The sequence below is a fragment of the Cygnus olor genome, chromosome 4 (assembly GCF_009769625.2).
Source record: "Cygnus olor isolate bCygOlo1 chromosome 4, bCygOlo1.pri.v2, whole genome shotgun sequence".
Classification (NCBI taxonomy): domain Eukaryota; kingdom Metazoa; phylum Chordata; class Aves; order Anseriformes; family Anatidae; genus Cygnus; species Cygnus olor.
In genome coordinates, this window is record NC_049172.1 from 26,981,079 (window position 1) to 27,001,670 (window position 20,592).

At 36.9% G+C, this 20,592-nt stretch overlaps 1 protein-coding gene across 4 annotated transcripts in view; it reads left to right on the top strand.

Annotated features, from left to right (window-relative positions):
• Positions 1–12,410: 12,410 nt before the first annotated feature.
• Positions 12,411–20,592, top strand: part of DDX60 (DExD/H-box helicase 60) — a 49,901-nt gene continuing 41,719 nt past the window's right edge. The window contains exons 1-3 of one of the 4 annotated variants that reach the window (XM_040555288.1): positions 12,411–12,797; positions 12,913–13,061; positions 16,667–16,840. The gene's annotated coding sequence lies outside the window, so the exon portion shown is untranslated. Of the gene's footprint in view, positions 12,798–12,912; positions 13,062–16,666; positions 16,841–19,780; positions 20,250–20,592 lie in introns of those variants that run through there. The other 3 variants (XM_040555289.1, XM_040555290.1, XM_040555287.1) reach the window with 3 other exon arrangements.

Below are 20,592 nucleotides of genomic sequence, written 5' to 3' on the forward strand. Positions count from 1 at the left end.
GAGGAACAGGGAACAGCTGATTACTTCCGCTGTTAACCTCAGTAGGACTAAATTTATATTAAAAAAAAAATTACAATACAGCTGGCTATTTAGAATGAACTGCTGAGGGATTTGTCAATCAGTAGCTTCTATTAGGGAGACACTTAGCTTGGGAGTATTTTTGGAAAGAGTTTCCATGGAGTTGGAGGGACTTCAGGCCCTTTACTTTTTTCTGATTGGCCAACAGACAGGTGCTGAAGAAGGTGGTGGCAGAAATATTCCAGACATGGTGAATAGCACATAGACAAGCAATGTCAACTTACTTTTTGTTTTATGATAGGCTATATCATGTACAAATATAACAGAATTTCTCCTTTCTCTCTTTGTGATGTGAAACACAAAAGTTCAGACAAAGTAAACACAAAGTAATGGCAGTAGAAAATGCAATATCCCGTGTTTACAATTTGGGAGTGATCTAGTGTTCCATAGCAATCATTTAATGCCTTAAAACAAAAACTATGTATTTTTTCTTCTAGGATGAAGTGTTCTGCATACTTCTGATTTACAAATACATCAGTTTTATGCTTAAAGTGTCCAAGTCATTCAAATAGGAACTTATTGTTTTAAATTAAACATTTACTTCTAGAGATAAATCATGTAGTGAACAAATTATTTTTGAAAAGAGATACTCTTAGAATGACATAAAGGAGTCCTCAGATCTTGGGGGAAAGTAGGGCCTTCTCAGTGGCAATGAAAACTTGTGTGGTGGTACTATACATCCTTGTATTTCTGCATTTTGAAGTCAGTTTTGTGAGTTTGGGGCCCCTGATTGGATCCACTAGTTTCATCAAAAGCAGGACTTAGAATTTTGGCAGAATGTTGATGTTGTACGTATAGTAAGTGCACCTCTCTTCAGGCGTTACAGCTCAGAGACAATGACTAAACATTGTTGGGTACAGTCTTGGTACTGTGACAGTGATAGACTGGAAGAAGGGAGGTCCAAGATTTTTAAGTAAAACTGTTCAACATTTTCTCCATTTAAGCAGGCTTAATAAGCCTTTTCCTTTTTCTAAGCAGTGATAATTCCTGGGAAAAGAAAAGAAAAAAAACACAAACCTCTCTTTTGCAGGCATCTAAACATATTTTACCAGGAACTCTTATCCTTTTTCTGCAAGTTGAAGGGATGATATTGTAATATTCCAGCAAACAGTGAAGCCCAGAGGGTTTCCTTTATAGCCAGCTTTGATGCTCTTCAGTTTTCTGGGCATTTGTACCAGCGTGAGTATGTAGTTTTGAAAGAAACATATTTTTTTCAAATACGTTTTCTTGGAGAGAGCAAATACAGCAAACATCAAGAGTCAATGAGTTTGACAAAAAAGATTTCAGAGGTAAAAAGTTTTTGTGTTTGTCACACTTACCTGTGGCTCGAGGAAGTTACTTTAGTCAAAACTTTTTTTTTGGAAGTTTATCACAGAGGTTTTATTCTAAGTATTTCCTTATTGTTAGAGAGAGCATAATTATCATAATAAACGGTATATCTATTATTCATGCTTTGTCCAAAACAATAAATGTATTGCTTATTTCAGGAAAAATTCTGAAGAAAGCATGATGGGAAGAAAAAGTCTCATGGATTGAGGTAAGGATAATTTTATTTAAAGTAAAAGAGGAAGGGGGGGCGGAAGAAAGAAGAAAAAAAAAACAACAAGCAAAGGCTGCATGAAAGCAAAGAGAGAGGGGAAAAAAAACAAGTACTCTCTGCTTCCCATCAATGAGTGATGTTTGGCCATGTCAAAGCAGGGCTTCGATATGTGTAGCAGCTTCTGGGAGGACAGACGTCTTCATAACGAGAGCTCCCCTCACCTTCCCTTTTCCCACCTTTTGTTGTTGAGTCCGACACCACAGGGGAAACATAAATCTTAAGGAAGATGAGAACTGAGAATAAATGATTTAGGAGTTTGGTTTAATTTTGTTAGCATATTTGAAACTTTTGAATAACTATCTGTGCTATATTAAGATCTTGAAACTTTTGAGATGCAGACCACTACTTGTTATTTGCCTTATTTTAGAAGTATTAATAATCTTAAAATGCTCAATACAAAAAATAAAATAAAATAATATTTTAAATTTTAAGTATGACATTTCACATTAATGGTCTGAAAAAGTATTTTAGATGCTACTGACAGTGCCTCAGTACTTTGAAATCTTGATGATTTCACCTCACCACTAGATATGGACCAAAAAAATTAATATTTCGTATGTGATGAGGTAAAATTTTAATTTTTCCTTGACTAGTGCTGGAACTTTAAAGTGTCTTCAACCAAAATAACGTCAAAGGTAAAAATGAGTTTAACTTTTTTTAAAAAGCCCCACTTCCTCCGCCTGATCCATTTTCCTGCATGTAGGTTTCTCTGAATATTGTTTCCCCATGATTTTTCTGAAACAGCCCTTGTGTGTTTTTGCTGGGGCAGGCCTGAAATGAAAGACAAAGGCATAAGATTTGAAGGTTCTGGCAGGCAGTAGCTTAAAGATGCTGAGTTCTGACTGCTAGCCAGTTTTATCAGCCCTCTCGATAACACACCAAGTGCGGCCCTTGCCAAGTGCTCAGTAAGTCTTTCCTTAGAAATTGGTAGTTCTATTGTCATGAGTTTTTGTTACCTTAATTTGTTTGAACTCAGTGTATTATGTAAGTGCATTTTTAAGGCCTTACCATACTACCTTGATAATTTTGTCTTATTTGTAGTTTTCACTTACTTTTTCCAGAAAAAACCATCTGTCAGAATATGCCTATCATGTCAAATCCCAGGGAGAAAATGTATAAAATAAAACAAGTTCGTATTGTGATTGTATTAAAAAAGATGAGGGATTGTATCTATGGTCTTTATCTAAAAACACTGCTCAGATACTGTTGTATCAAGGGGTTGATGGACCTGTTTAATCTCCTGCTGGTCACAGGCACAAATGGCATAAATGAGGAAACCTCTTAGGCCTGCAGCAGGTCATTTACATCCTGTTCATGGTCTGCCACCCAATGGCTGTTAGACAAATTGATGAAAAATGTGTTGCTTAGTAACAAAATTGTACCTTTTTACCAGTGGATTCTGCTGTAATTCTGAGGAGCTTACTATTGCTGTTTTGAGAAGTTTGCCATGTTTGCATAGCTGTATTACCTTTGCTAGAGAAGTAATACAATGCATTGCATTATTTTTTGTTTAGATGGTTACAAGAAGTAAAGAAATACTGGCAACATGCTGAAAGCAAACAAGAAAGCTCCAGTTCATTGACAACTTCCAAGAAAGGAAGAAGAAAACAGAAAACTACCAAGACAGTAAATAAAACAGTGTTAAGCTGGGTAAGCAGGGGAAATTAAAATAATTTTAATTCAAAGATTAGTCTCTCTTTTAAAATACAGTTAAAAGTTTTAAAATATAGTCATCTAAGTTCAGGCACTTAATTCTGTATTTAGAATTGGATGGCGTGTCTGCATCCTTAGTACCTACAACTACCACTGACATAAATGGGAACCTTTGCAAATATGGAGATTTATCAACAGTGCCATAAAGCTAACCCAATGCAAAAGTTTGCTGAGGCAAAAAAAAAAAAGGCAACCCTAGTTTTACTCCTTCCCTTGTTCACTCTCTTGTCTCCTGTCCTAGATACGTAACCCTACCATGTCTCACACTGACTCTGGTACTTGTCTTGTGCCACAGCAAGAGAATTTATGAAAACGATGCAGAAGAGAACTAATCCAAGAAAGAATCGAATAGTTTTCTGTCAATTTAGTGAGCACAATAAACTCACTGAAGGGTAAAATGAGTGACAGAAACAAAACCAGGAAAGTGATGAGGCTGTGTGGTTGAGAGTGAGTGATGGGTGGCAAAGGAGTGAAAGGGAAGAGCTGATGGATTGCCATTATGAAAAGGAAGTATTCCCAGCAACTGCAAAGAACTGTCAGCTCACCTGTCACACTAACTCATACATCGCTGCAAAATACATTGTGTACAGTGGAGAAGATAATTTGAAACCCTCCCTCCTTCTCCTGCTCAGTTTTGCCTCAGCAGCTGCCAGTATGACTATACTTGTACTGTATTTGTATCAGCACAAGACTGTAGGGCTGTAGCATACAATGTGGGGATCATAGACACGATCCACACTGAAGATAATCCTTTTCTTTTGACTGCCTATATTTAACCTTGCATTGCTCAGTGATCCAGGTCAGAACAGAACTCAAGATGTACTTTCTAGGCATCACTGAGAAGGCGATAATAGCTTTCAGCATATCTATATTCAAATCGTGGCTTTTTTTATAATAATCTGATTAAAAACCCTAAATGTGTTTACAGTGCGTTATGAAGAGAGACACAATGATTTAGAAAGATATGTATATTCCTTGGTGATTTTATCATCCATCCATCCATGTGCTGCATTAACTGTGAACCATGTAAGTTCAATAGTAAAAGTAAAAAGAAAAAAAAACATAAAAAGATTAGAAAATGTTTTAAAAGTTGTTTAGGTTCTGTTTAGATCATCAGATGCAGGACTGTTATTTAAACAAATAATTAAGATTCTTGATGATGAGTATTCCTGGATCACTTTGGAGCACAGTTCAAATTTGGAATATTTTAGTGGATACTATAAAATAGAAATTTTCAGTCTTCACTATATTAAAATGCATGCTGAAATGCAGGCATCAAAACCAAATGAATAAATATCAGAGTGGAAAAAAAAATTCTTATGGCTGGCATAAGAAGGAAAAAATCACAGCAGTAAACTGTTTCATAGAACTACTAGAGCAAGTTCAGAGGAGGGCTACTAAGATGATTAGAGGACTGGAGGACCAGCTGAGAGAGCTGGGCCTGTTTAGCCTGGAAAAGAGAAGGCTGAGGGGAGACCTCATTAATTTGAGGGGAGGGCGTCAAGAGAATGGAGCTGGTCTCTTTTCAGTTGTGTTCAGTGACAGGATAAGAGGCAATGGGCACAAACTGAAGCACATGAGGTTCTGGCTGAATATGAGCGGTCAATTTTTACTGTGAGGGTGACAGAGCACTGGGACAGGTTGCCCAGAGAGGTTGTGGAGTCTCCTTCTCTGGAGATATTCTAAGCCCGCTTGGATGCCATCCTGCACAACATGCTCTAGGTGATGCTGCTCGGCAGGGGGGTTGGATCAGATGATCTTCAGCGTTGCCTTCCAACCTTGGCCATTCTGTGATTTCTGTTTTGTTGTTATTGTTGTTTCCTTTGGAATAATTGAAAAATATGGCTTCCCTTCAGAGCTTGCTTTATCACCTCAAAAAAAAATAAAAAAATTATATGACACTATGGCAAAAGTCAGTCAAAACTGGCCAAGAGCCCATGTAAGTACACATTGCTTTTATTTCTACTGTTTGCTGGAGCAAATGTTTTGTAAGTGAATTTTTCATGTTCACATTTTCCACGCATTTTAAGGAACTAAATCCTGAGGAATTTAGCTGTTTTAAAAATAATCCATTAATCAAAAAAAGTATGCAAGAAAATATGAAAATGATTTGAAAATTGTCAGAGGATTGTCTGCCTTACTTAAGGCTATTAAAAGATAATTTTGATATTTTATTAGTGAACTTGAAAATGTCATGTGGAAGAAGAGCAAGATCTTGCATTTGATTTAACATTCTGTGGGAAGTTGGAGCAAGGAAGAGGAAGCAGAGAAAGCATGATGATGATGTAGCCCCTGCTGTGACACATTCTATGCTTTCTGTAGCATTGACTATTTTGTGCTAATTTATGTTATTGGCTAATGATCTGGGGACGCACTGGGTATCACCTACAGTCGAGGTCTCTACCAAAGATTTATCTATTTATCTTTATTTAAAAGAGCTACATATTATAATTAACATAAAAGAAGATTTATGTGTGTAATACCTAATAACATCTCTTGATCTGTTTTCATTTTTGGGTCGTAGTCAAAGCATTTTCAAAAACCCAACAAAATAAGTACAAATTAATACATAGACATTTCTTATACCACAACCAAATCCTTTATCAGGTTCTGTAGAACCTGACCTTCATCCAAGGATTAATATGTTCTCCTTCTACAGATTAAGTAATTCCTAAAATCAAGCCCATATTCATGCTGATTAGTTTTGCTGGAGCAAAGGTACCACATAATGTGAATAAGGATAACAGACCATATTTCTTCATCACTTTTTATTTTTGTTTTCTTAAAAAGATGTTACCAGAAAGCTGTTATGGTAATGCTCACTGTGAAAATTATCATGTTCTTGCTCCAGTGAAGTAAGTTCTAAAATTAACTGAAATACTTATGGCTAAATTCCGTGATATAGAGCTCCACTAAAATGTTTAATCTGAGAATTCTGGGATTGAAATGTGTGACTGGGAGTCTGGATTCTCTCAAAACCCAGGCATTTTATTTGACATTGCCACAATGGAGAATATTACAATAAATAATTTGTTTTTATTATTATTTATCTTAGACTTTGTAGAAGTTGATTGATCAAACAAAGTCAGTGTAACAAAAAAACTCACAACAGTTGTGTGGAAAGGAATTGGGTATCAGCATGTTCATACAGATCACAAAGGAAGACAGTTGGTGGAGATGCTGTTCAGAAAAGGATTTATACCGGTCTTACTTTTCAAAGATTTTGTGCATGTGGAAACAACTTCTACTAGCTGTCTCACATCCTCTTTTTCCTAACTGCTGATTGGCAGGGTTTATTAGCTGCCAAAAGAGATTATTACTGAGGGGGAAGGTATTCTGGTAACCTTTACTAACATGGAACAAATATGCCTCTTTTTTTAATAAATATTTTACTAATGCTGGAAAAATGACACTGCCAACTCTGTCACTCAAAACTAGAATGATTGTTTTGTTGTCCTCAAAATATGTACAAATGTTTATTCTGCCAAGATAGCTGATAAAGCTGACTGCACTATTGGAAAAGCAGTACAAAGAACAGATGAAGATTAGAATACTTATTTGTATGGTGCTTCAGTTTGTTTTTTTTCCAGTATTACAGTAGTCTCTCAGTCAACTCACATGTTCTCTCTGCTGTTATCTCAGAACTGCTGGCTTGCTTCCGAGTAGTCTTTGACCTTACAACTCACCTGACTGTTGTGAAATGCCTATTCCCCTTAGATAGATTTAGGGATGTGCACAGTTCCTTCTAAAAATAACATTAAGTACATTAAATGTGTAAATACAGAAGTATGCTGATATAAATTCATATGTTAATGGTATATCTGCACAATTTGGCAAATCAATAACATTCCAGAATATTCTGCTATATTTTCATCTTTACTCCATTCCATAGCCCTTTTTCCACCTGATAGACATTTGCATGTAAAATTAATTTTCATACTTGATTGTCCTGTGACTTTTTCCCTGAATTACTCTTCACAATAAGAACTTTTATTTGAGGAAGAGTAGTAAAACCTTTGGGCTATTGTTCTTCCTATGTTTGCAGTACTAACCATTATGTTTTTTAAGCTTTTTTTTTTTTTTTCCAGTGATAATATTTTTAGCTTTACTTACATAATGGAACAATGAAGCATAGGCACTGACCAAGCTAAATCTCCAAGAGTAGCTGTAGAATCCTTTGTTCAATTGCTCAAAATATGAAACCTGAAACCCACAATGTAACTGTCACACCAAAGTGTAATTAAGAGACAGGTAGATTTTTAGCAATTTGTCTATGAAGTTCAACATTTAAACAGAACAAACACTGATTCTGGAATATCTGATCTCTACTACAAGTCTTTTGTTTTAGTGGTAAAGCATTTGTTTTGTGTTTCACCTGTACCTTAAATAATTCAGGAAAAGAGATGTTTGATTTTGTAAATTTTGTGCTTCAGAAATTTTGATTTGCAAAATAGAAATTTATGATTAAAAACATGAATTTTCACTTTTTTTTTCCTTCTTTTAGAAGGTGGTTACAAGAACTAGAACGTTGGCTTTAGGAATCAACCTACTATGTAAATCCATTCTCTTTGTAGAGAACTCTATTTACTTGGATGCTCTGAACTAGAGCCAGGTATGGAAATACATAATCAACAGTTATACTGAACATTTGAAATTCATATGTACGTATATGTGCATACTGCACACAATTATAAATCAACATGTTTTCTTATCTATAATTGCCTGGTCACCTGCAAGAAATCCTCGTCCAGCATGTAAACATTCAGAAAACATAAAGGGAGGTTTCTGGATGTTCCCTGTTTGGCTCAGGTAGGCTGTATAAAAACATTAAGCTCTGCAACCTGTGTAAATAATGCTCAAACTGAACTTTTCACTTCTCATCCTCTCAGGATTGTAAGAGCCAGTGTTCTGTGGTGTTGACTGTCTAGGACTACTTCTTCCCCTTCACACCATTCCCTACAGCATAAATAGACATTTTAATAGCCAAATAAGAGTTGTCTGAAAACGATGCATGCTTGAGGCCAGTGTTTATTAAATTTACCTATAGTTTCATCACTAATGAATGGTAATGCAGCACAGTTTGGGTTTGGCTTAAATATATAGGATGAACAGAATCTGGGATAACCGACAGACCACAGTGATTTGGAGAAGGATGGTGGTTTTTATTGTCCCATAAATTAGGGAAAAAATGGGTTACGAGTGGGTTCGTCATTTTTGCTGTGTAGTGTTGAAGCTGAATTTTTTCCTGTGTGACACAGAAGAAGGATGAATGTAGAACTGTATGGAAATCAAAAAAAAAAAAAAAAGAAAAAAGGGCATGGATGAATGGATCCGTAAATCACACGTACACAAAAAAAGATAATTTTAAACCTCTACTTTAGGTGTGGTCACCTGAAGAACGGGCATTAAGAGGGAGGGGAAGGAACAAAGGACTGTGTCCTGCCATAAATGTGAAAAGAAGTCTTTTAAAATTTTTTTATACTTTACAGTAACTGCATGTAAACACCTGTTACTCCAATAACAGTGGGTAAACTCCCATTTACACTTCAGAACTCCAATCGTAGTTCTTTACAGATCTTCAGCTAGTGCAAGGGGCAAAACTTCAATGTTTGAAACACTTTGAAATGAAAAAAGGAAGCATACTTTTTAAAACTTATTTCCTTTAACAGATGAGTATGGTCCTATGTGCCTACTCAGTACAGCCAGCTCAAGATACAGTCTAGGCCCTGACTGATTTGCCTCTGTTTCAGCTGTCGGGCGCTCGCCAGGAGCCCACGATGACCGTGGTGCCCATGATGGCCAATATCAATACACCTAATACAGAAACTTTGATGAAAGTATAGTTTGACACACTTAAACACTCCTCTATTATCTTCTTTCACCTTACTCTCTTTTCTCTTTCTGTGTATAACCTTGGAGTGCAAACAGTGCTAAATTTTTCTCCACTTCATTGCTATCTCAAATCCTATCTATTCTCCTGGACATACTAATGTCCACAAGTTGCATTCATGACATTATGGTATCAGTGATTCAGTATGTTTCTATGTACTGTAGGAAAACCAAGACCCGTCTGACAACACAGTTCATTTCAAGGCATAGTGTAGAATATTACCAAAAGAACATTTTGCTAGTGTAAGAAATGAAATAAAAATGTATTTCTGAATTCTTCTTTTAGACCTCTGGATGGGCTGGACAGCATGGACTAGATCTACTGGAAAATGTGATTTTCTGTAATATTCCACTGCCCAAAATGAGAAAACTTATAAAATTCAGCGTACCCCATCTGAAAGGCTATTTTCCACTGAGTATCATTGGTATTATCATTGGTATTAAAGCTCATGCTTTTTTTTTTTTTTATGATGATAAGGCAGATGCAAAAGCCAAGGTATGGGGTATAGTTTAATTCCTCATTTTGACAATGGGTTCTGTATCTTTCAGCTAAATGTATTTTTAAATTATTAAATGAATGTGTTAAATCTGTATATTATTTTTGGTAAGCTGAAAATAAGCATTCTGTTTTCAGTAAGCAGAGAAAAAGCAGCACTTCTAATATATTAAATGATGAAACTGTTAACCTTTTTCTTTCGCTGTTCTGCATATTTAAAAGTGTAATATGTCTGTTTTCTTTCTATTAGTTACTTAGAGTGCTCATAGGGATCTCTAATCAGGAGAAATAACTTCTATTACTTGTTCAGAAGGATGGAAGAAAGAAAGCTGTAGTGCTAAGAAAAAAAAAAGTACTTTATACTGCAGAAGAACAAAAGTATACAACTTTTTATAGCTGCACCTTTATCTCTGTTTAATTTCTCATTTCTCTTTATATTTGCAAGATAATGTTTGCCCAAAAAGGGAAGAGAAGATGGGGGAAAAAGACACTCCTTCCTAATCTTTCACTTCATTTTTCTTTTCCCCAGACACCTCAAAATCATTACTGCACAGCTAATAGCTATTTACTAGCAAATGATCTGGTTAGAATTTTTAGAGATTGATAATCTAAGGTATTTTTCTCTCAAAGGTTTTGTCAGCAGTGAAGCATTCATTTATGTCCTTCAAACAGCTAAAAGCCTTAGAGATGTTAAAACTACTTTCTATTTTCTGCGCAGTTTCTTATCAGAGGTAGATCTTTGTTATATTTTTTCTGTAACCAAATAGATTATTTCCGTATTTAAACTCTTGTGGCCACAACATCATATCTGGGCACAAATATGCAAAATTATTTTCAGGGTCAATGGCTTTTCAAATATATTATGCCATTTAGGTTTAGCACTTAGTAACTAGCTGTACTGGTTGTTACTGCTTTTACTGTCCATAAGCTTTCCAGCTCTGCTGTTCAGGCCCCAAATTTTCTATGTACTTCACTGTGCATGTACATCAAAAATGCTGAATGGTGAAAAGAGATTAAATGTTTAGTGATTAATGCTTTCTTTTTCTTTTCTACATGCTTTAGTTTACATATTTGTGAAATAAGGATAAGGTTAATGCTATATTTCCTTTGGAGGTTAGGAATTCTGCATACCAGATAGTAAGTTCTGAACACCACCACTCAATAAACACATCTCAGTGCATATTGAACAATCAGTATAATTTTCTCTTCATAGGCATTTTATGTGTATTTTTGCTAAAAAAATATTTAGTTGTAATTGAATATAGTGTCATATTTCAAGCTAAAAGCCATCTTGTGATAATGCTTGGTATGAATGGAGACAGTTCCCTACTTAGTGATTTGATGGATTTCATGCATAATGCTAATCATACTCTATGAAAATGAACGAAAACTGAAGTCTGTGGTAAGATATATTAAGATAAATCCATTCAGTATCTCACCCAAATATTCAGTTTTTCAGGGATATCTGGATACAGCATGCAACACCATGGAATATGCTAGGCTTATTACACATTTGTGCTATTGTGAACCTTCTAATATTGTTCTAATTGATTTTTTAAAGAAAAGCTTATTCCGTAAGCTCTGCCAGACAACTCTAAAGGGTAAGTCCATGTCAATCACCTCTTTCTTTAACTTAAGAACTGATAAGTATGTTAAAAAATATTGACTGAACAAGAAAATTTTAAAATAGAAGGGAGAATGGGGATGAGAACAAAACTCTTTGTAAGAAGAGCACCGAGTTAACCAAGCTGCTTTTGGTACAGTTGTGCTTCAGCCAGCTACAACTCTGTTTTAAATAGATATTGAATATACTTTTACCTTAATGAATAGCTAAAAATGAGGTTGAGCATGTTTTTTATTTTTTTTTTGACGTGACTGTTGAGGATAAACAGCTGAATGCAAAGGCATGACGTGGCAGAACATGAGAAGACAGTGCAGATACTCATTTTTTGAGTGGAGAATCAGACCACGCAAATGTAGCTCTTTTTTTTATCAGTCTGACAAAACAACGCTATCAATACTATCAAAGGCAGCCAATAGATCTAGAAGAATCAATATCATTTTCTGTTAATTGCCGGGAGATTACTGATCAAGAGCAACACATTCATAAAAAATGAAGACAACCGAGAAAACCAGCATGTATTTTAGAGAATACTCTTAAAAACTTCCCTAAAACTACTAAAGACAATATTGCTTATACAAGTGCGTATAAAACTTGTAGACATTAAGTGGCATATGTAGGGATATTGACCTTTTAAAATAAGATATTGTTTTACCTTTATTCTACTCTAACTATTTAAGTGACTAATTTTTGTTCTAAACCTAGCTAATTCTTTATTGTATGTTAGAAACATTTTAAGGTTTGAACAGACTCATAGACTTTTTTTTGAAAATGTGCTGAAAAAGCTGATGCTAATTTTGGCACATTTGTTTGGAAGAGTATATATACCAGCTACTTTTACAAAATCTAAACAGAATTTTTACCAGTCAAAGATAAGATAAAGGTTTTTAGCTGTATTTTTAACAGTATGTTAAACATTATGATAAAGGAAAGCAAATAAAAGTGGGATAAATTATAGTTTTGAAGTTAATAAGGAGTTACTGAAATTTGTTTGAAAGGCAGTTCAGATTAACCTCAGATACTGTGAGGGACCTGAGTACACTGATAGTCTTTAATTGCCCTGACCAGCCTCACCTGGAATCTAGACCTTTCCTCTACCACCACCCCCTGCACACCTCCCACAGACAGGAGGCTCCATTTAAGCTTCCGTGTCTTGCAGCTAGCTGATCTTAGTCCTTTGTCAGATCCTTAGCTGATCTTAGCTTCTAAGCTATTGCTTGGATTTTCTGTATTGATCTTGGACTGGGCTTTTTTTTTTTTTTTTTCTTTGCTTTGCCCAGTGACCACTGGTGAGGTTACTGTCTGGCCTGTGGCGTGTTGCCATGTGTCATGTCACCCTGCCTGGCGCTGCTGGCCTGGCCACCTATGCTGCTGTTCTTGCTTCTCAGACTGATTGCTGTGTCTGTATTCTAGTGAATTTCAAATATAGTACTTGATTTGATTAGAGTATTTCACATTTTATTCTAGTTGCTCAGAAACTCCTGAAACATAAATGTAAATTACGTTTTTCTGTAGGTAATTCTTGATGATGTCCCAGAAGACTTTGCTGTAGCATTAAATGAGTGCAACAGTAAGGTAGAGGGGAACTTTGGCCAGTTCATATTGATTGTTTCTGGAGTGGCTGATATGAAAGAAGAATATTCACTTTCCCCCTTCATAAATTGGTAAGTAAATATTTTTATAAGGAAAGAGTCTGTGTAACTCCAGAAGACTGCCATATGGATTACGGGAAGATTTGGAGGAGCTTTTGTGTGCTCGTGTGGGGAAAAATGTAATTCTGTGTAATATCAGGCTTGATGTGCCCTCATTCTCTTATCACGGTTATTCTTTTGGTAATCAAAACCTGTTTGCTTATTGTGTCCCTGCCCAGTGCACTAATGAATATTTGCTGTTGTTCCTGTGCTTGCATTCCTTTAACAGGTTTTTTTATTTTTGTGACGATAATCAGATTGAAAGAAAAGTAAGGCATGCTCAGTGCACTTAGTCTGTACATTTGATGCATATGTAGTGTATAGAAAGACTGCTCAGGTTTCAGTGGGCTGCCACAAATAATCCTTACTGAATTGGACCAGTATTATTTCACAGGTACAGCTTGGCCCAAATCTTGGCGGACTTTTGGTGGGACTTAAAATGCATGTTTAAAACTAATTAATTTTTTTCTATCCTGCATATTGTGGGTACGGGCTTCTAAACCATAGCTTTTTGAAAGGAAAAAGGTGAAATAATACTGGCTAAAAGCAGCCCTATTTTCTAAATTTGTCTTCAGTAATTGCTAAAAGGCTTGAATCTTTGAGTAGAAACACCTATTCATCACGAAGTAAATAGCAAGCTTGTGAAATCTGAGATCAGTTTCATGTGTGTGAGAACAGAGACTAGTGATACCAAGTGAGGAAAGTTTGACCAGGGTGTAAAAGGATCTCAATCGCTTCATAAAAACAAGCAAAAACCTGAAGTACATAGTTGATTTTTTATTAAATAAAAAGTAAGTCTGCAAGATTTTAGATATTGTTCTTCAACTTCAAATTTGTAGACGTAGTGCCTAAATAACACTAGTTTGAAGATGTTCTTTTTATTGTATGGATTAGAGAAGAATTGCATTTGTAAATATGACTACATTTTAAATCATGTCTGATTAGACTTCTCGTGTAACAAATGCACTGACACAGAACTGGTGTTGAGATGAGTTGTAATAGTGGAGGAATAGCTAATTCATCTTTTATTTGCTTGTCTGGAAATGATAATGGTCTATTTTGTGCATAAACTGTCAATACTGTATGTAATTAAAAGGCTTACAGGGACACACATGGGAGCCACAGAATGGTTTGGGTTGGAAGGGACCTTAAAGACCATCTGGTTCCAACCCCCTGCCATGGGTAGGGACACCTCCCACCAGACCAGGTTGCCCAAAGCCGCATCCAGCGTGGCCTTGAGCACCTCCAGGGATGGAGCATCCACAGCTTCTCTGGGTAACCTGTTCCAGTAACTCACCATTTTCTGAGTAAGAATTTCTTCCTAATATCTAATCTAAATCTACCTTTTTTTAGTTTAAAGCTGTTACCCATGGTCCTATCACTATACTCCCTGACAAAGAGTTCCTCTTTATTCAAGATGGTTTTATTTGAGAAAACTCAAATGAAACTATACATTGTGTTTTATTATGTTTTTGAGGATGTTAAGGTACTTAACAAACACTTAGGGAATTCAAAGCAGCTGCATGGGAATTGTATTTTACAAAGAACAGGTTTTTATTTAATGTCAGATTCTGTCTTTTGTCTCTCCTTTTACAGCCACATGAAATTTAGTGATGATCAGCAGATTTTACACCTAGAAAAAAGGTGTTTCACACCCTTAAATTTCGTCGTATAGATCAGATTTGATTTGCTAGGAAAATATTTGTACTGTCAAACATAAGGACTGTAAGTGTTTTCTACCACTCAGAGTATTTCCTGTTAACTATTGACTCTTTCTATAAGGAACAAATTGTGTTCTTCTTCATATACCTCCATAGTTGCATTCAGTGTGAATTTCACTAATGTGTTTAATCAGCAGCAACCTGGAGAAACACAATGTTAGAAGCATGTGCTGGATCTTCAGTGTGCTCCTTGGATTTGTTCATGAGCATCTGGCCTTGATGCAGCTGGTGCAAGCTTTGCTACTTTAATCAGGCATTTTTGTGAGTGGAATGTTATTAGGAAGCACAGTCATTTAAAATTTCATCTTAATGTGGAGGCTTTGGGATACACACAGTACATATAGAGAACAACTAAAATTATTCATTATGGAATAAAAATAATTATTTAAGGCTGCTTATTGACCAGATGTATGACTTCTTAAGGAAAATGAGAAGTAAGCAGCTTTTTTGTGTGTGTCTGCTGCTAGCTTGCTCCAGTGACTTTGAGTGTATTAGGCAATTTCAGCCAAATTTTGATAATGTGGAGAGTTCCTACATTATGTATTAGGTTCCTACAGCTTTTGTAAAAGAGCTAACTGGGTAAAGGAAAGACAAAGAGGCTGGAGCACAGTGATACCCTTGAGAGAAGAGACCATTGTCCACCAACTAGTATTGTTTAAACCAATCTTCAGAACTATGTGATTGTGCTAATGTAACAGGAGTTCCTGTCAGCATGGAATTAGTGCCTTGTATGAAGCATGGGATAAACTAACCCCTATTGGGAAGGGGTTACTGAGGACCCATTTGATGTGATGGGGGAAAAAAATAAAGACAAGGCTTTTCTAAGTTACAGACGATGAAAGTCTTGTGTGGTGTATAATTCCTAACTTTAAATCTTTTGTTACTTTATTCCTAATATTCCTAACTCACCTTTATGTACTACAGCATAGAACACTACCAAAATAGAGTATTATTGATGATGGTACTTTGGACCTTAAATTCCTTTGAGTAAAAAATGCCCATGTGTAGCATAAAGTTCATGTTCTTGGTGGACTATTCACTAGTGCAGAATACTTTGTGTTACATGTGGAGATGTAACATTACAAAACTGTTTACAATCTATGTTACAACCACTTGGTACGTATAATTTTTTGAATAATGTGATATAACAATAATATTCAATAATCTGAAACTTAAAAATGCTTTACATGAGCCTGTAACATTCAGGTAATATTTAAGTGGATCAGTCAGAATACTAGAATTTAAGAGTATGGTAAGCTATTTCCTCAGACCATGCTTCACACAATTGATGTTAAAGCTACAAATATTCTTATACTTTGCTCAGAGACTTGATAATCAAGACTGAAACAGTCTGCTTCCAACCACTTTGGTCTCTCCCTCCTCCAGAGCAAAACCACTGAGATCCTCTTCTAGGGCCTCACGTATTCTGCTAGAAAGCAGAGTAATTCGTCCAGGCAGAATGTGCTAAAAACCAACTTCCAAAATCCCATTTGAATTGGAAAATCATTATGAGCAGATAAAGGTTCCTAGGGCTGGGGAGAGACCCATTTGTTATTCCTATAAACAGAATAGAAATATATCAAAATCTAGCTGATCCTAAGAAATGGGGCTGAAATATTGGATATTGAAAAACCATCTATGATAATTAGTTTCAGGAAAAACATGACCAGTTTCACTGTTTACAAAGTTGAGTGAGAAAACACAGAAAACATACTAATAAAAATCATTGGGTAACTCTGAGTAGTTTCTAATTTAAAACTGTAGTTTGTTCATAGTCATAGTGTCTCAACACTAAACAAATAATTTTTCTCCTATGTAAAAGCATTTGTATGCTTAATTTTTACTTTCATTTTCCAGTGTTTCTCTAAGTGAACTCTGAGGCCGAAGAGGACTATGTCGTGCAGGCATTTAATCAACCATGTCAAAATTTCTCAGAAAAGCTGAAAAAGGTCTAATGCTAAATATAAAAAGAATCCAAAATGATTTGCAACATACCAGAACTGTCACTTCAACTTCTCACTGGATTTTAAAGTATGTATTTATAGCATGAAAGCAAATACATTCTTTTCACAGAATTTTAAAGTAACTCAAGTATCACAAGAAATCATAGAAATCTTAAAATTAAAGATCAGACATTCCTTTTAATTATTTTTATCTGAATCATGTTCAGTGTGGATTAAGAATGTGTGGCAGTTACTGGATAGATGGCTTTGGGCATAGTAAAATATACTTTGGACTAAAAAAAATGAATCACTTAAGTGTATAGTATTAGTCAAATACTTGAATTACTCCATTAAAGTAATTTTAAGCTTAAATTTATTTATATGGATCAGGACTGTGGTGATTTCATTAAATTGTGACTGAATAAACCCCTAAGTGTGGATTGTGACTCACTGAATTAAACCTAACCCCCTCCAATGGAAGAAGGCTCAGTGAAGATGGGCAAGATGTGCCCACGAAGCTCACAGGCTAATGCAGGTGTGACAGGCCACAGCTGCTGCTAAGAATCTGACTTCCCTCAACATGATAGGGGACCTTTGTGAGGGTAGCTTTTTTTGCAGATAAACAGCCATCAACAGTTGAGTGCTTTAAATATTTCTCCTCTGGTTCATGAGAAGAGAGTGAATGTGTCCCTGAGTTAGCCAGATCAGTTTGGGGGGAAGGGAGGGAACCCGTGGCTCAGCCCAACACAGAGTATTAAACACTAAACTAGTGAAAGAATTTCAGAAAGAAAAAATGGGCTTGAGCTGGTTTCAACCCATGGATTCCCTCTTGGTAACAGAGGATACCTCGTGTCATATTAGTGAGTGTATTATTGAGACTGGTATTGTAACTGAAATGTGTACTGCAGTTGCTATATTTTTGTTAGGTTTAACTTATACTTGTAAAGTATTTTCATTATAGTCTTCAGGACAATAATTATTTCTATTCAGACATGCACTAGTCTTTCCACCGCATGTAGTGAATCTAGAGCTAGATTCCAAAACAGCTGAGGCACGACTTACACAGTATTTGGGCTTATGCATTTATTTTAAGGAGAGAACTGAGCTTAGTTTACATAGGTGGTTCCTGACAGCTTCATGGAAGTGTTAAGGAATTTTTAGGTACCCCTTGAGGCAAATTAACAATGATTGTGGTTAAGTATAAGGAGATTTAATAGCCAATGCATTGGACAGAGTCCTGGTACTATAAGTGGTTCTACAGGGAGTCTACAAAGATGCGGCGTAAGCAGATTCTTTATATACACTTGTGCCAGTAACAATTAGATTGTTACAAGGCAATACTGTGGCATTTCTAATCAGCAAGGGAATCTGTACTCCCTCATATAGGGTTGTATCTCTGGCATTCCTGCTTCTGCTGTTTAACCTGACTCTGGAGTTAGGCCTGCCTACTGCCGGGTCATGTCAGTGCTCTGTCGTGAATTCCCATTGCTGAGCAGTTACAGTTTGAATTTCCCCATTATAAGGTATATCAACCTTTTTTTAAGTGCAGCTGTTTTCGTGTACTAGATGGTCACTGCCAACTACTTGATGACTTTAGGCACTCTGATTCAGGCCTGAATGAATGGCTGTTCCAATTCCTCATCTCAAGTATCTCTCTCTGCTCCTTGTTTCTGCCTCATGCATTAGGTACAAAGATCTGGAAGACACTGAGTTAATCTTGACCACATGTGAGTTGCTCACTCAGCTGCTCTCCTACTCCCCCTTATCAACAGGATAGGAGAGAAAATTGGATGGAAAAGCTCTTAGGTCAAGACAAAGACAGGGTGTCTGCTTACCAGTTACCATTACAGACAAAACAGACTCAACTTGAGGAAAAGTAATGTAATTTATTGCCAATTTAAGATTTGGGTAGTGAGAAACAACACCCCTCACCTTCCACTCCACCTTTTTTTTTTTTTTTTTTTCAGGTCCTTTTTTTCAAACTTTACTCTTTTACTCCTGACTCCTCTATCCCTTCTGAGCCCCTGAGTGGTGTATAGGGCATGGGGGTGGTTACAGCCAGGACATAACAGAGAAAATGACACTTCCTCTGCCATTCCTTCCTCCTCACACTTTACACATTCTTCAGTGTGAACCCTCTCCATGGGTTGCAGTCTTTCAGGATAAAAGTTGCTCCAGCATGGGCTCTCTATAAGCCATGGTTCTTTCAGGGCCTTTCCACCTGCCCTAGCATGGGGCTCTCCATGGGTAGAGCTAGTCTTGGTGTTTGCACTAGTGCTTGCCTTTTTTTTCTTTTTGATTTTGGGTTTATTGTTTGTTTTTTATTCCTCACTCAGTCTGTGTGGAGTTCTTGCCATTTCTTAAGCATGTTTACAGAGAGGTGGCACCAACTTCCTAGGAAATTAATGTCTGTTCTGCGTTTCAGTAGGGTGAGAAGCAGAAGATCTAAAATACGCTCTTCTCAACCAAAATGCATCATCCAGAGGGTTTCAAACCTGTTGATAAATGATTTCCCATATAATTTGGGAAAGGAAATATTACCAATTATTTACTAGGGCCTTACCTACAAAAGAAAAAAGTATGCTCAGGAGAAGGAGCAGGGGCTTATCTTGCCAAGCTAAACAGCATAATTATGACATGACACTGGAGCACTGGAGATGTGCTACTGTACTGTAAAAGAAACTTTTCTCCTGAGTTCCTGATTTTTTTTTTGGACAGGTCTCAAAGGAAATGTGGGGTGTAGAAAAGATCTTTAACCTGTTTTTATGGCAAGTGTTATGTGTCAGCTGTCTTCCAGGGAGGCAGTCCCAAAATTGCCTGAATCCATAAAGAGACTACTTATGCATGTGTAACCCAAAGAGTTTTCTGTGCTGTGTTCTGTGCAAGCATCTGACCTAAAGGCAGCCTGGGCTTCCTGCCTCTTGCCCAGACAATCTGATGCACACATTCCAATTTCTGAAATGTTTTCTTCAGCAGTGCCTAGGTACCCAAGTCCCCTCATGAATTGAAGCTTCACTATTTTCAACGTTGGGTTAGGGATCTAGTGCTGCTCCTGCTAAAGGAGTTGTTTATGTGGAATTTCCTACTGGTAGAAGAGTAGACTGTAGTGACTAAAGGGTGAGAAACAGGAATTAGTATGTTCTGCACTGTACTTTGCAACGCTTATAAACAATTTTCTTAAGTAACACAGTAACAGCTCTTGCACCCTTATCTGAAGCTGCTAGGATCTGAGAAGCCTAATTTCACTGCAAGCTGAAGCAGTGAGATATGAATACTGCTTTGCAGTGCTGTGTTCAGGGACACAGTTTTCCAGAACCTCAGAAACGAAAGGAGAAACTGACACTTGGGGAACAGAAACTGAAAGCAGACGGGATGGGCGGTGGCAGCACCTTAAAAGAGGTGTGCTGGCAGGCACAGTGGCAAACGGCTCTGCTGCAGGTCCCAGCCTGGCCGGGCTCTCTTAGAGGCTGCGTGTGGGGTCGCAGCTGGGGCAGGAGGTAAGGCTGGGTCTGGGCTCATGGTTAGTTTTGGGGCTGAGAATGGGACTGGGGCTAGGACTAGGGTTGGGTTTAGTTCTGGAGCAGGGACTGAGTTGAGGCAAGGTGTTTGAGCTGGTGTTGGTGTTTTCATTAGGGTTACGGTTGGAGTTGTGTGTAGGGCTGGACGAGATGGTTTGACAGTGTACGGGGAACGCAAGGGATGAGGCAGAGGAGCAAGGGCAGGGTGTCTGAGCCAGCCAGTTGCTCCTGCCTGCACCATGGCCCCAGACACCTTGGGTGGCATTGTGTGTACCACAGAAAAATAATAGCCAATATAGCAAATTATGATTAACCACCTGCC